Source organism: Aquarana catesbeiana, linkage group LG02 (assembly GCF_042186555.1).
Source record: "Aquarana catesbeiana isolate 2022-GZ linkage group LG02, ASM4218655v1, whole genome shotgun sequence".
NCBI classification, from domain to species: Eukaryota; Metazoa; Chordata; class Amphibia; order Anura; family Ranidae; genus Aquarana; species Aquarana catesbeiana.
In genome coordinates, this window is record NC_133325.1 from 401402533 (window position 1) to 401416354 (window position 13822).

General features: G+C 44.2%; 1 protein-coding gene across 2 annotated transcripts in view; it reads right to left on the reverse strand.

The window, feature by feature from the left end:
• Nucleotides 1–7020, reverse strand: part of YPEL2 (yippee like 2) — a 113357-nt gene extending 106337 nt beyond the window's left edge. The window contains exon 1 of one of the 2 annotated variants that reach the window (XM_073615274.1): nucleotides 6867–7020. The gene's annotated coding sequence lies outside the window, so the exon portion shown is untranslated. The remainder of the gene's footprint in view (nucleotides 1–6866) is intronic. The other variant, XM_073615275.1, reaches the window with a different exon arrangement.
• Between the last annotated feature and the right edge of the window lie 6802 nt (nucleotides 7021–13822).

Sequence of the window (13822 nt, forward strand, 5' to 3'; positions counted from 1 at the left end):
GGGAGCCGCCGGTCATGGAACAGCTTCTGAAGAAACAACACCAGCGAGCCATTTCTTCAATGCGCATGTGCCGAGGACATCGGCACATGCGGATACAGTGAACACAGTTTAGGAGATATTATTATTATTATTATACACCATTTATATATTGCCAACAGTTTACGCAGCGCTTTACAATGTAGAGGGGGGGACAGCACAATTACAATACAGTTCAATACAGAAGGGACAGGAGGGCCCTGCTCACAGACAGGGCCTCCTTTAATATTGATTGGACCCTGGACAAACTTTTTCTGGGCCCCCCCAGCCCCCTACATACAATTTAGTTCACCACCTGCTTTGAGACATACAAAAAATAGCAGTGTACTGAATCAGATCATGCAGCAGTTGCAATTGGTTTCCAGAGGTTACAGTGTATCATTACCACTCACTGATGGCTGCTAGAGGTTACAGCATACATTATGCCTCACTGATTATTTGCTAGAGGTTACAGCACATGACTTCTGCTTGTTGAATGGTTGCTAGTGATTACTGTACATCAATATTGTACTGCTCACTGATTGGTTGCTAGAGGTTACTGGACATCCTTACCACTCACAATTTGGTTGCTAGAGGTTACTGCACATTATTACTGCTCACTGATTGGTTGCTAGAGGTTACTGCATATCCTTACCGCTCAATGATTGGTTGCAAGAGGTTAGCGCACATCATTACTGCTCACTGATTGATTGCCAAAGGTTACAGCACATCATCTCCACGCTGCCTGCACATCATCTCCTCTCTGCCTGCACATCTTGGACTTGGGAGGTGAGGGGACCCATCAATAGACAGAAAACACCCAGGGATCCTAGGACTCCTGGTATCAGTGGCAATGCTGTGGAAGGGGGGGGGGGGGGGGATCAGTCCCAATGTTGGGGGGTTGATGGGATTAGTGGCAGTGGTGGGGGGATGGGATTAGTTATGAGACAGTAAACTGTGTCAAATTTTGAATCATGTTGAGCAAAGATGGAAATCTTTGGCAAGTATATAGTGGTGGATTCTACAATGACCACCAATTTAATGGGGAATTTACAATGACCACCAATGGAAGGGGGGGGGATTTACACTAACCACCAATGTGAGGGGGAATTTGCACTGACCACCATGTAACAGGGTATTTTACGCCACCCACCAATATAAAGAGAGATTTTGACACTGACTCCAATGTAATAGGAGCATTTACACCAACCACCAGTGTAAGGGGGAATATAAAATGAGCTCCAAGTAAGGGGGAATTTACACTGACAACCATTGTCAAGGAGATTTGTACTCACAACCAATGTAAGATAACACTTCTACACCGACCACCAATGTTAGGGGGGATTTACACTCACCACCAATGTTGGGGGGAATTTACACTGACCACCAATGTAAAGGGGGATTTACACTGACCACCAATGTAAAGGGGGATTTACACTGACCACCAGTGTAAGGGCAATCTGCACTTACCACCAATGGAAAGGGAAATGTACACTGATCACCAATGTAATGAAGAATTTACACTGGCATCCAATGTAATGGGGATTTTACATCAACAACCAATAAAAGGGGATGTCTACTCTGGCCACCAATGTAAGCAGGGATTTACACTCACCAGCAATTTAAAGGGGGCTTCTACATGGACCACCAATGTAAGGGAGGATTCAAAACTCAATTGCAAGTTTGGATTTTTGTACTGATTATCAATATAAAGAAAAGTTTTTACACTGGCCACCAAAGTAATAAGGATTACACTAACCACTAATGTACGTATTCACATACACCACAATTCATGGTGCTGTGGCACCATATTATTTTGAAAAAGGGTTCCACCTCCAATTTGCTTACCTTTGCAGAACACCCTGATGTTGGGCTTAATGACCACAGTTGTAGGCAGGATTTTCAAGCATGCCCCTTTACCTCCCCAGTGGGCAGGATTCAGCAGAAGTGATGGTGGATATGACCTCAGGGGGGCATGATATACATATGAATGCCACCTCTATTTACCGTATTTATCGGCGTATAACACGCACTTTTTCCCCCTTAAAATCAGGGGAAAATTGTGGGTGCGTGTTATAGGCCGATCCCCGCTAATTGTGATCTATCGGAGCGATTGCCGCCGACATTCACATAGCGTGTAGTTTTAAATATGGCGCCGCAGAGTTCAGAGAGACTCGGCGGAGCTGAACGAGCGCTGCCGAGCTCACAGTGACTGGGCAGAGCTGAGATACACATAGCGGAGTGTTCTCGGCGCCGCTCACAGTCACGCCCAGTCCCGCCCTATGATGGACATAACACAAGTCCAATGGCGGGACTGGGCGTGACTGTGAGTGGCGCCGAGAAGAGCCGAGAACACTCGGCTATGTGTATCTCGGCTCCGCCCAGTCACTGTGATCTCAGTGGCGCTTGTTCAGCTCTGCCGAGTCCCTCCGAACTCCGCGGTGCCATATTTAAAACTACACGCTATGTGTATGTCGGCGGCGATCTGTCCAAGCATGTAATGGACACTGGGGGCAAGGCTGCACTGACCACTGGGGCAAGGCTGCACTGGGGCAAAGCTGCACTGGGGCAAAGCTGCACTGACAATTCTGCACTGGGGCAAAGCTGCACTGACAAGGCTGCAATGGACACTGGGGCAAGGCTGCACTGACACTGAAAAGGCTGCAATGACACTGACAAGGCTGCAATGACACTGACAAGGCTGCAGATGGACATGATAAGGCTGCATTGATGGGCATTTAAATGTAAGTTTTTTTCCCTTAAACTTCCCTCCTAAAAGTTTTTTTCCTTAAAATTCCCTCCTAAACTTAGGGTGCGTGTTATACGCCGATAAATGCGGTACTTATCAATGCTGCCGGTCCGTGGCTATTTACATACCAATGCTGCTGGTATTTACATATCAATGCAGGTTATTTACATGGGTCGGCAGACAAATCATCTGTACACAGCAATAGGGCAGAGCTGGGCAGTAATAGTAACAGAACTTCACACAGATATTGGGAGGCAGCACTGGACTAAAACTTTAAGGGTTAAGGGAATAAACTGGGAGAGTTGGCAAGTATGAGGCAGCTGCTTTAGGCACCACAACAATGATGGGGCCCAGGACAGCTGTCCCTTTTGCCCTGCCTTAAAGACGGCCTTGCTCGTAGAGCTTACATTCTAAAGGGAGGGGGTGGTGGTACAAAAGGTAATAGATGTGGGGAATGATTTCATGGGGCTGGAGATATTCACTGTACCTACAGGTAAGCCTTATTTTAGTGGTTTACAACCACTTTAAGAAAACCACAATGCTGGTTGTTTATATGTTTATGTGGAATGAAGGTGCAGCTCTCCTATCAGCAGACACATATAAAAAGCTGAACTTTGACACAGCCTTGAGTGCTTGCAATCTATAGTTCCCTGAGCAAAGGAGTAAACATTTGATCTGTTCATTATCAATGACCTTCATGAAACATGGCATTCATCACGAAATCTATGAAATCCTTTGGATTCTAAGCTCTTGTGAGCAGAGTCCTCCTAATAGTGGCCATACAAGCTTCAATAAAATGATTATTTATTTTTTTTTGGTCAATCTCTTCTGATAGCAGTAATTGATCTAAAGCCAGCAACCTATTTATTTGATAGGCCACACACAAGGAAGTGGATTTGGAGGGGAACTTAAGATCCATTGGTAAATTTACAATTGTAAAATTATTAATCACATCTCTGTTTTAACCATGTAATCTCATAATCTGATTAATCGAGATACAATCGCATTCGTGAACAGGAGTATCTCAGTTGTGCCAATGGATGCAAAACAATTGTCAACTTTCTTCCCTGGGCCGTTAACTTCGTTTAAATTGAAGCTGATCGAAATGGGGGGCTATGTTGTTTGGAAGGGAAGTGATGGCTTAATTGATTGTTTTCGAGTTCAATAGTTTTGATTGAAACACAAATTGACTGGATAAAAATAAATAAATAAATTATATATATATATATATATATATATATATATATATATATATATATATATATATATATTTTAGATACAGGAGGTGTGTGGCCACCATAACTCATAGTAACTTTACTATCTCCCTTTATATTGTAAGGTGCAGTAAAAATTATTGGTGATATATACATTTTGTAGATTACTAAAAATAATAATAAAAAAATATAAAAAGTTATATACAATGTATAACGTAAGAAGAATAAACCAGAAGTAATAGCATTCCTTCTATAAGTGTAGTGGATGTCCTTTCTGGATGTACACAGCATGTACGTTCTATTTTTGTAGACATGTATCCCACACGGGGGGGATTACCAGCAGACCTGCCCGACCAGTCATGTATGTTCTCCTCTGCACCAAGGACATACTACAATACAGGAAGAGCAGAGTCTTGTAAACAAGCCAAGCTGTACTGTGACCAGCAGACAAGTACACAAACCCTCTTCTGCCTTGAGAGCTGAGCAGGCGGTGAGGAATACTCCTCCCTTTCATGTGTTGGTAAATAAGGCAGTCACATGGCTAGCTACCATTTAGCAACCTTCACCATAGCAGAGCCTGTCTTTCCAAATAAGCCCTGAATCTACAGAGCAAGGCTACCAGCTGATCACTTGTCAACTATACAATACAGAGGCAGGGCTTACCCTTCCCCAACCCAAAAAGAAAAAAAACCACCAACACATATATGTTATGATCAGATCACAAGCTCCATTAAAATAAAACTGGAGCAGACACAATCTGGAACAACTGGACATAGTAACCAAACAGCTTCTAGCTTCAGCATGTTCATTTAGGTTTTGAAAATGAAAGACAGAAGCTGACTGGTTGACATAAACAACTGCTCCAGAACCAATCTGCTCCTCTCTTAGTAAATTTGGTGCTCATGGTCTTTTACTGCTCTGTATGAACCGGGCCAATCTGAACGACAAGAAACTTTTCTCTGGATGATTCTGTAGCTTTACCACCATCAAATCTGGGTACACAAATAAGCTACATGGAGATATTGTTATCCCCCAGCATCAATTGCCTGCAGTCATTGTCATCCCCTGCCTCAATTACCTACCATTGTTGTTATCTCCTAGCTTTAATTACCTGTAGTTACCCTCATCCCCCAGCTCTTATTGTCTGCCCTCATTGTCATCCCCCAGTCATCCTTATACCCCCAGCTCCAAACAACTGCTGTCATCCTCATCCCCCCCCTCCAGTCACCTACTGTTGTTTTTCAGCTCTAATTACCTGCAGTCATCCTCATGGCTCAGCTCCAATCACCTATTATCATCATCGTCCTCCAGCTCCAATCGCCTGCAGTCATCCTCATCCCACAGCTCCAATCGCCTGCGGTCATCCTCATCCCACAGCTCCAATCGCCTGCGGTCATCCTCATCCCACAGCTCCAATCGCCTGCGGTCATCCTCATCCCACAGCTCCAATCGCCTGCGGTCATCCTCATCCCACAGCTCCAATCGCCTGCGGTCATCCTCATCCCACAGCTCCAATCGCCTGCGGTCATCCTCATCCCACAGCTCCAATCGCCTGCGGTCATCCTCATCCCACAGCTCCAATCGCCTGCGGTCATCCTCATCCCACAGCTCCAATCGCCTGCGGTCATCCTCATCCCACAGCTCCAATCGCCTGCGGTCATCCTCATCCCACAGCTCCAATCGCCTGCGGTCATCCTCATCCCACAGCTCCAATCGCCTGCAGTCATCCTCATCCCACAGCTCCAATCGCCTGCAGTCATCCTCATCCCACAGCTCCAATCGCCTGCGGTCATCCTCATCCCACAGCTCCAATCGCCTGCAGTCATCCTCATCCCACAGCTCCAATCGCCTGCAGTCATCCTCATCCCCCGCCATCATCCTCATCCCACAGCTCCAATCGCCTGCAGTCATCCTCATCCCACAGCTCCAATCGCCTGCAGTCATCCTCATCCCCCACCATCATCCTCATCCCACAGCCCCAATCACCTGCAGTCATTCTTATCCTCCACCTCCAATCGCCCACAGTCATCCTCATCTGCCAGCTTTACCTGCATTCCCCAGCTCCAATCGCCTGTCATTCTCATGCTCCAGATCCAATCGCCTGTCATTCTCATCCTCCAGATCCAATCGCCTGTCATTCTCATCCTCCAGATCCAATCGCCTGTCATTCTCATCCTCCAGATCCAATCGCCTGTCATTCTCATCCTCCAGATCCAATCGCCTGTCATTCTCATGCTCCAGCTCCTATCGCCTGTCATTCTCATGCTCCAGCTCCTATCGCCTGTCATTCTCATCCTCCAGATCCAATCGCCTGTCATTCTCATCCTCCAGATCCAATCGCCTGTCATTCTCATCCTCCAGATCCAATCGCCTGTCATTCTCATCCTCCAGATCCAATCGCCTGTCATTCTCATCCTCCAGATCCAATCGCCTGTCATTCTCATCCCCCAGCTCAGGTGCACAGCAGTGTTGATGTAGGTGCTTGCTACCCACTTACAGAGCTCCGATTTGTCATCTGCATCGAGCTAAACAACACGAGCGTGCCCAGTGATGAGTAAGAGAAGATGACAACATACCGACCCCCGAACAGAAGCTCGTATAACTGCGCCAGTACTAGCTCACCACGGCTGTGTGCGCGTCTAACACGATCTCTCCCCAGCAGTGCAGGCAGCCAGGTGGAAGGAGCACTAGGAGCACCCCGGTGTGCACACACCACCCTCACACTGGGCACCAGCTTGGCATGACATTGTACTCCGCAGAGGCCACACACAGGACCTGGTGACACCCCCCCTTCAGCTGGCAGTCAGCGGGTGATCCCCTGTCCTGCACTGTATATGACAGCAGCCCACATCGGGGACATGCACCCACACACAGCCAATGTCACTTACTGAGAATGGAGTGTCCCGGCTACAAGTGCTCAGGAGTCCCTCTCCAGCCAGATCTGCATTTCAGCTCTATGCAGTTTAATACCAGAACAACCGAAGGAGCTCTCTAATAAGTGACACCTTGATCCACCTATACGTAGGAGCTAGCGCCTAGCAACACTGCAGACATTGGCTGCGGCTAGACACGGCCCATTTTCTTCCCAATGCACAGTCATAGCGCACCTCCCCGGCATCCCTACACACGTGCGCACTGATGGTGGGTGGCCGCTAGGTGGCGCTGTGCCTGCAAATCAGAGAGGAGAAACTGACAGATCACTTAGTAAAAGCAGCACACTGTACACACATTACACATAGTTAGGCACATATTTAACCCCTTGGTCCCCTTCCCAGCCAGTGCCACTAGTACAATGACAGTGTTTATTTTGTTTTAGCACTGATCACTGTATTAATGTCAATGGTGATGTCAGTGGCAGTTAGTCAGTTCCCCCCAGCATCAGTCAGTTAGTGTCAGATTGATCGCCGCAGTACCGTTATAAGTCGCTGATCACCGCCATTAGTAGTATAAAAAAAATCCAGGATATATATATATATATATATATATATATATACAGTATATATATATATATATATATATATATATATATATATATATATATATATATCATCGTTTGTGGACAATATGATATACTTTCATGCAAAGCAATCAATAAACACTTATTGGGATTTTGTTTTATCAAAACAGAATACATTTAAAATACGGCCAGTTCACACCATAGAAACGCAGTCTGGATGCGATCCAGATGCTTTTCTGCATGCGCGTTTTTGATGCAGTCAAGTGCATTTTTTCAACCTTAAAAAAGGACATGTGTGTTCCAGTGCATTTTTGATGCATTTTACAGCATTCTATTACAGTCCAGTGCAGGAAAAATGCAGCATGTTCTACTTTTTTTTTTCTGGAACTGGAAAGACCTGGAACTGCAAACACTGCTTTGAACTATGCCAATGAAAACCATATAACCTACTGTCCATGCATTTTTGATACAGAAATAAAACACACTGGATTGCATGTGGTGTGAACAGGTCCTGAAAAAATTTGAATTTGAATTTTTTTTTATTGGATTTTTTTTTCAGGTTTTTTTTTTTGTTTATATAATAAAAAAATAAAAAACCCAGTGGTGATCAAATACCACCAAAAGAAAGCTCTTTTTTGTGTGAAAAAAATGGCATCAATTTTGTTTGGGTACAGCATTGCATGACTGAAAAATTGCCAGTTAAAGTAGCAAAAAATGCTCTGGTCATGAAGGGGATAACATTTTCCAGAGCTGAAGTGGTTAACGTGTCACAAAACTTTTTTTTTTTTTATATGAAGTATAGAGGGATTAGAACACCTGTTTGGTTTTTATTGCTACCTTTGCTCTTGTAGAGATTCATCCTCTCTATTTGTCCTGTTTACCATTAGCATCAACAGTAAAAGTAAAAGAAAATACCCAATTTTGGGTTGACCTCAGAACAGGAATAGAGGGGAAATCTTCCAATGGGGGACATTTGTTCGGGTAACCCTAGAGACACCCCAGGATATCCTCACTTTGGAGGGATTTCTTCTCACTTCCTGTTTTGGCAATGGGACAGGTAGTCTCCGCGATGAGACACATATTGCAAAAAAAAAAAAAAACACAGGGGGTTATAACTCTCCCTTACTCTACCCAAAATGGAAAAATAAGTTTGCCTTTAGTAATTTTCTTTTAATGTGGTTGCATTTTTTAGATTCTTACAAAAGATAGGCTATTCCTTTAACTACTTCAGCCCAGGAAGAATTTACCCCCTTCCTGACCAGGCCATTTTTTGCGATACAGCACTGCATCTCTTTAACTGACAATTGCGCGGTCGTGCGATGTTGTACCCAAACAAAATTTATGTCCCTTTTTCCCCACAAATAGAGCTTTCTTTTGGTGGTATTTGATCACCTCTGCGTTTTTTATTTTTTTTGCGCTATAAACAAAAAAAGAGCAACAATTTTGAAAAACACAATATTTTGTACTTTTTGCTATAATAAATATCCCAAAAAATATGAAAAAAATAACAAATTTCTTCATCAGTTTAGACCGATATGTATTCTTCTACATATTTTTTGTAAAAAAATTGCAATAAACGTATATTGATTGGTTTGCGCAAAAGTTATAGCAAAATAGGGGATAGATTTATGGCATTTTTATTATTATTATTTATTTTTAATAGTATTGGCGGCGATCTGTGATTTTTATTGGGACTGTAACATTGCAGCGGACACATCAGACACTTTTGACACTTTTTTGGGACCAGTGACATTTATACACCTATCAGAGCTAAAAATAGCCACTGCTTACTGTATAAATGTCACTGGTAGGGAAGGGGTTAACACTAGGGGGCGGTCTAGGGGTTAACTGTGTTCCCTAGGTGTATTTTAACTGTGGGGGGAATGTGGCTGACCAGAGTAGGAGAGAGATCGTTGTTCATACGTAGTAGGAGCACACGATCTGTCTCCTCTGCCCTGACAGACCTGGTATTTGTGTGTTCACACACACAGATCCCGGTTCTTGCTCTGTCACAAGCGATCGCGGGTGCGCGGCGGTCATAGCGCCCGCAGGGGTTCCGGGGACACGCTGCGGGCACGCGTTTGCCTGCTACATCATCTTAAAGAGTCGACGTACAGCTACGATGACTCGCGCAGGGGAGCCATCCTGCCGCAGTATAACTGCGGCAGCTGGTCAGGAAGGGGTTAAAGGGTAAGGCCACTTTCGTGGGAAAAAATAGCAAATAAAATAAATATATATACTGTATAGCGTATAGCATTGCGACTCAAGGCATATTGTAAGCGATAGTTATTAAAAATGACCTTTCCCTTTTAATCTGAAGCTCTTTAATTTTCTGTAAAATGCAATGCAATATGGCTACCTGAAGGTGTTCCGTACACAGACTGTGTACAGAACATCCCCCAGAAACATAATTTCCTGCTTGTGTGATTGGCTCACTGATTTTCCCAGAAGTCTGCACTAAGATACAAGTCAAATTTCAGGCACCCCCTGCAACCAAAATGTCATTTTGGTAAAATACTCCCTATAGGAAATAACGCCTAAAGGGATGTAAAACCCACAATTTTCCTTATCAGAGCCCTGCAGGTGCAGCAGCTGACTGATAATATGAACCCACTCCCATTAGATTCACTTACCACATGGACACGGACAAACACAGAGGGATTTCTTAAGAATAACAAAAGGTAGGAATCTGCAACAAAGTTTGTTAAAGTCCTTGCAATGTACATAGATCACCTGGTGGGGAATGTTTTTTTCTCAACAAAAGTGGAGTTACTCACACTGCTGAGCAATTAAAAGCCACACATGCAGATTTAGCCCTTGCAGCTTTTAAAAAAATGCAACACATATTTAAATGTTTTCCATTCTGATTCAAGTGTATGGGAATACAAAACGTGCTTGAAGCAAATGCAGGTAAGAAGAAGGTCAACTACAGGTCAATAGCACCTGTCAATGAATAATGATCTTGGAGGTGTCAAACTAATGCCATTGACACAAGCCCAAAGCCCGTTAACACGGGCTGTTAAATTGTGCAGTCTTCTGGCTGGTCATGTGACATCCAGTGTCCCCCTATAATGCCATGGCAGTGGGCAGTCTCCAGTACTCCAGAAAGTGATGTTATGAAATAAGCACAGCTCTCTGCAGTGTTGTACTGTGAGCCCAGGTTGGCACCCCCTGGGGTTGTGTCCATGACAGCCTAAAGCAGGGTCTCCAAACTTTCTAAACAAAGGTCCTTCAGGCTTTCTGGGGCCGGAATGTAGCCAGTGTGAGTAGAAAATGCTTTGGAATCAATGGGAGTATACCATGCTTTATCAATGGAGGAATGATGCCAATTGTTGGTATCAAGGGAAAGAATAGTGCCCTACCATTGATGTCAGTGGGAGGAATGGTGCCAATTGTTGGTATCAAGGGAAAGAATAGTGCCCTACCATTGATGTCAGTGGGAGGAATGGTGCCAATTGTTGGTATCAAGGGAAAGAATAGTGCCCTACCATTGATGTCAGTGGGAGGAATGGTGCCAATTGTCGGTATCAAGGGAAAGAATAGTGCCCTACCATTGGTATCAGTGGGAAGAATGGTGCCAATTGTCAGTATCAAGGGAAAGAATAGTGCCCTACCATTGATGTCAGTGGGAAGAATGGTGCTCCATTGTTGGTGTCAGTCTGAGGAACAGTCCCTTGTATTAGGAGGAAGAATAGTGCCAATTGTTGATATCAGGGAAAGGAATAGTGCTCGATCATTGGTGCAAGTGGAAGGAATGGTGCCCCACTGTTGGTGTCCAAGGGCTGCATGTGGCCCCTGGACCACAGTTTGGAGACCAATGACCTAAAGCAATGGTGTCCAACCTCCTTGATGCAGGAGGCCTCAGGTGCTGCCTCTAATATCACCAAAGGGCCACACATAACATGGAGTCAATGTAATACTGCAGAAAGTGGGAAAAGGAACACAGAATGGGCTGTAGGGGCCTAAAGTCATAGGAAATGGGTTAAATTATGTTGATAGTCATTCAGTCTGGAAGAGGACTGGCAGCAGAATGAACACTACTGGAAAAGCGATTGAGGATTTTTTTTTTTCCTGCAACTTGAGTTCTTATTTCATATAAAGTTACATTTTGATATATTTTTATGTGATTAAGGTCCAGTTCACACTGCTGCGATGCCATTGATGTGCAGATCACATGCAATGTCTGTTCGATGCAAATTCAGCCATACCATGCGATTTGATTCTGCAAATCACATTGCGTTTTGCAAACTGATTGTGGGGTATCGTTAACTTAACAAACACTCCACAACCAGTTGGCATTAACAGGTTTGCGATTTAGATGTGACGCAAATCTTGTAGTGAATTCACGCCGCATTTAGTGTGAACCGAGCCTGAATGCAAAATGCGTTTTGCTCAAAGTAAAATATTTGCAATGCAGCAATATCAGGTGTCAGGCGTTTGTTGTGTATTTCCAATATGACCTGTCAAAGTGTAAGCTCATCAGACAAACGCACATCTGCAGCACCATCTACTGGTCATTGGGGATGAGGATCACTGTAGGGATGCTGGGGATGCAATTTATTAAATGACAGGGGACCAATCAGAAGAGGGAGCATGTGTCTAACCCACCCCCTTAATGTAGGCGCCACTGATAGCAGCATATGGTTAGGTTGCAGAGGAGAGACGACAGCTGGGCAGTAGACAGCCAATGAGGCCAGTGACTGAGCTGCCAGGGTGAGAGCCTGAGGAGCACTGCCAGCTAAACAGGCATTGCCATGACAAGCTGCAAGTGACCGAAGGCTGGGAGCAAGATCACATTCACACCTAGTGACTTTACCAAACAACCTGTAAACTTCCTCTGTCAACTAACAATGTCAAACTCTTGACTTACATCTGAGCTCCAGGGATGATATATTTTTGCATACTTAGATTAGGCCAGCTTGGCACAATGTAAGTGTGTCACTAAAGTAGCCAGAGGCCCAGAGCTACTAAGGTATAAGTATTCTGGGTGCTGTGCTAAATGCTGCATTGTGAACACAGGGGGTCACTGGCTTAGCACTGCCACAATTCACAGTACACCTTGTAACATTTTTTTAAAGTGTTACTACATCCACAATAAAATCAGTCTGAATATGCAGTAAAGCATGCTTGTTATACTCACTGTGGAACCTAAGGGGTTAATCCTGCGCGTTGTGTAAAAAAGGCTGTTTGATCCTGTCTTCTCTGATTCTCCCCTTTTTCCACTGTCCCCGATCCATTTCCTGATAGTACAGAGCCTTGGGGGTACTCTGCACATGCTCAATTTAGTGTGTATTGCTATAGAGTTTTATTTTTTTTTTCTTGGGAGAGTGCATGTGATCAGCACAGGGCCAATTAGCACTGTCCAGACAGAGGGTCAGGGGTCCTGCAGCCTCATAGGACATTCAGAGTAGAACGAAAACTCCTCCTACAAGCTTTAACCAGACACTGATAGAAGTCACTATAAACTGTTGATACTGCTAGAAATTGCTGATGAGAAAAGGTATTCAGCAATTTATATTTACAGTGTACTGTGGGAGAACAGATATAGTGAATGCAGGGTCCTGGGTTAAGTAACACTTTACTGAATACAATGCATTTTCTGATTGGACGAGGTATACAGGAGGGGTAGTGAAGTAATTATCTTCCTCTTATCCAATCATAAAACGTTGCTGTCTTCTTGTCCCAGTGACAACCAACTCCATAATTTAGGTAAACAGCGTACTGTGAAATCTTTCCCGTGTGGAGGGAAGACTGTTTGTCGTGTAAAGCCGACCTATTTTTTTTATAAATAGACGAGTATAGAAAGGTTAAACCCCCTGGCAGGTTATCATTGGTTGTTTCCCTTTATTTCCTGTCCCAAAGGACATTGCCCTCTTAAATTGTTGACCCCTGGAGTAGATGCCCCCATTGGAAGATTTCTCCTTACCTCTTATTCTGTAGACAACTCTTATGCCGCGTACACACGGTCGGACTTTTCGGCTACAAAAGTCCAACGGACGCTGACGGACTAAAGCTGGCTGGTAATCCGATCGTGTGTGGGCTTCTCCGGACTTTCAACGTACTTTTTTAGCCTCAAATCCGACGGACTTTAGATTTGAAACATGCTTCAAATCTTTACGTCGTAACTACGACGGACCCCGAAGTCCGCTCGTCTGTATGCTAGTCCTACGGACAAAAAAACGACGCATGCTCATAAGCAAAAACTAAACGGAAGCACTCGGTCTAGTAAAACTAGTGTTCGTATTGTAGGTAGCACATTCATCACGCTGCAAAATCTGTGATCGTTGAATGCAGCGCATTTTATTTCTTCTTTACGAATGCTCTAAAGAACGAAGGTGTTTTGCTGTTCATAATCAGAGTTCTCCCAAACTGATTTCTGGATTCTTT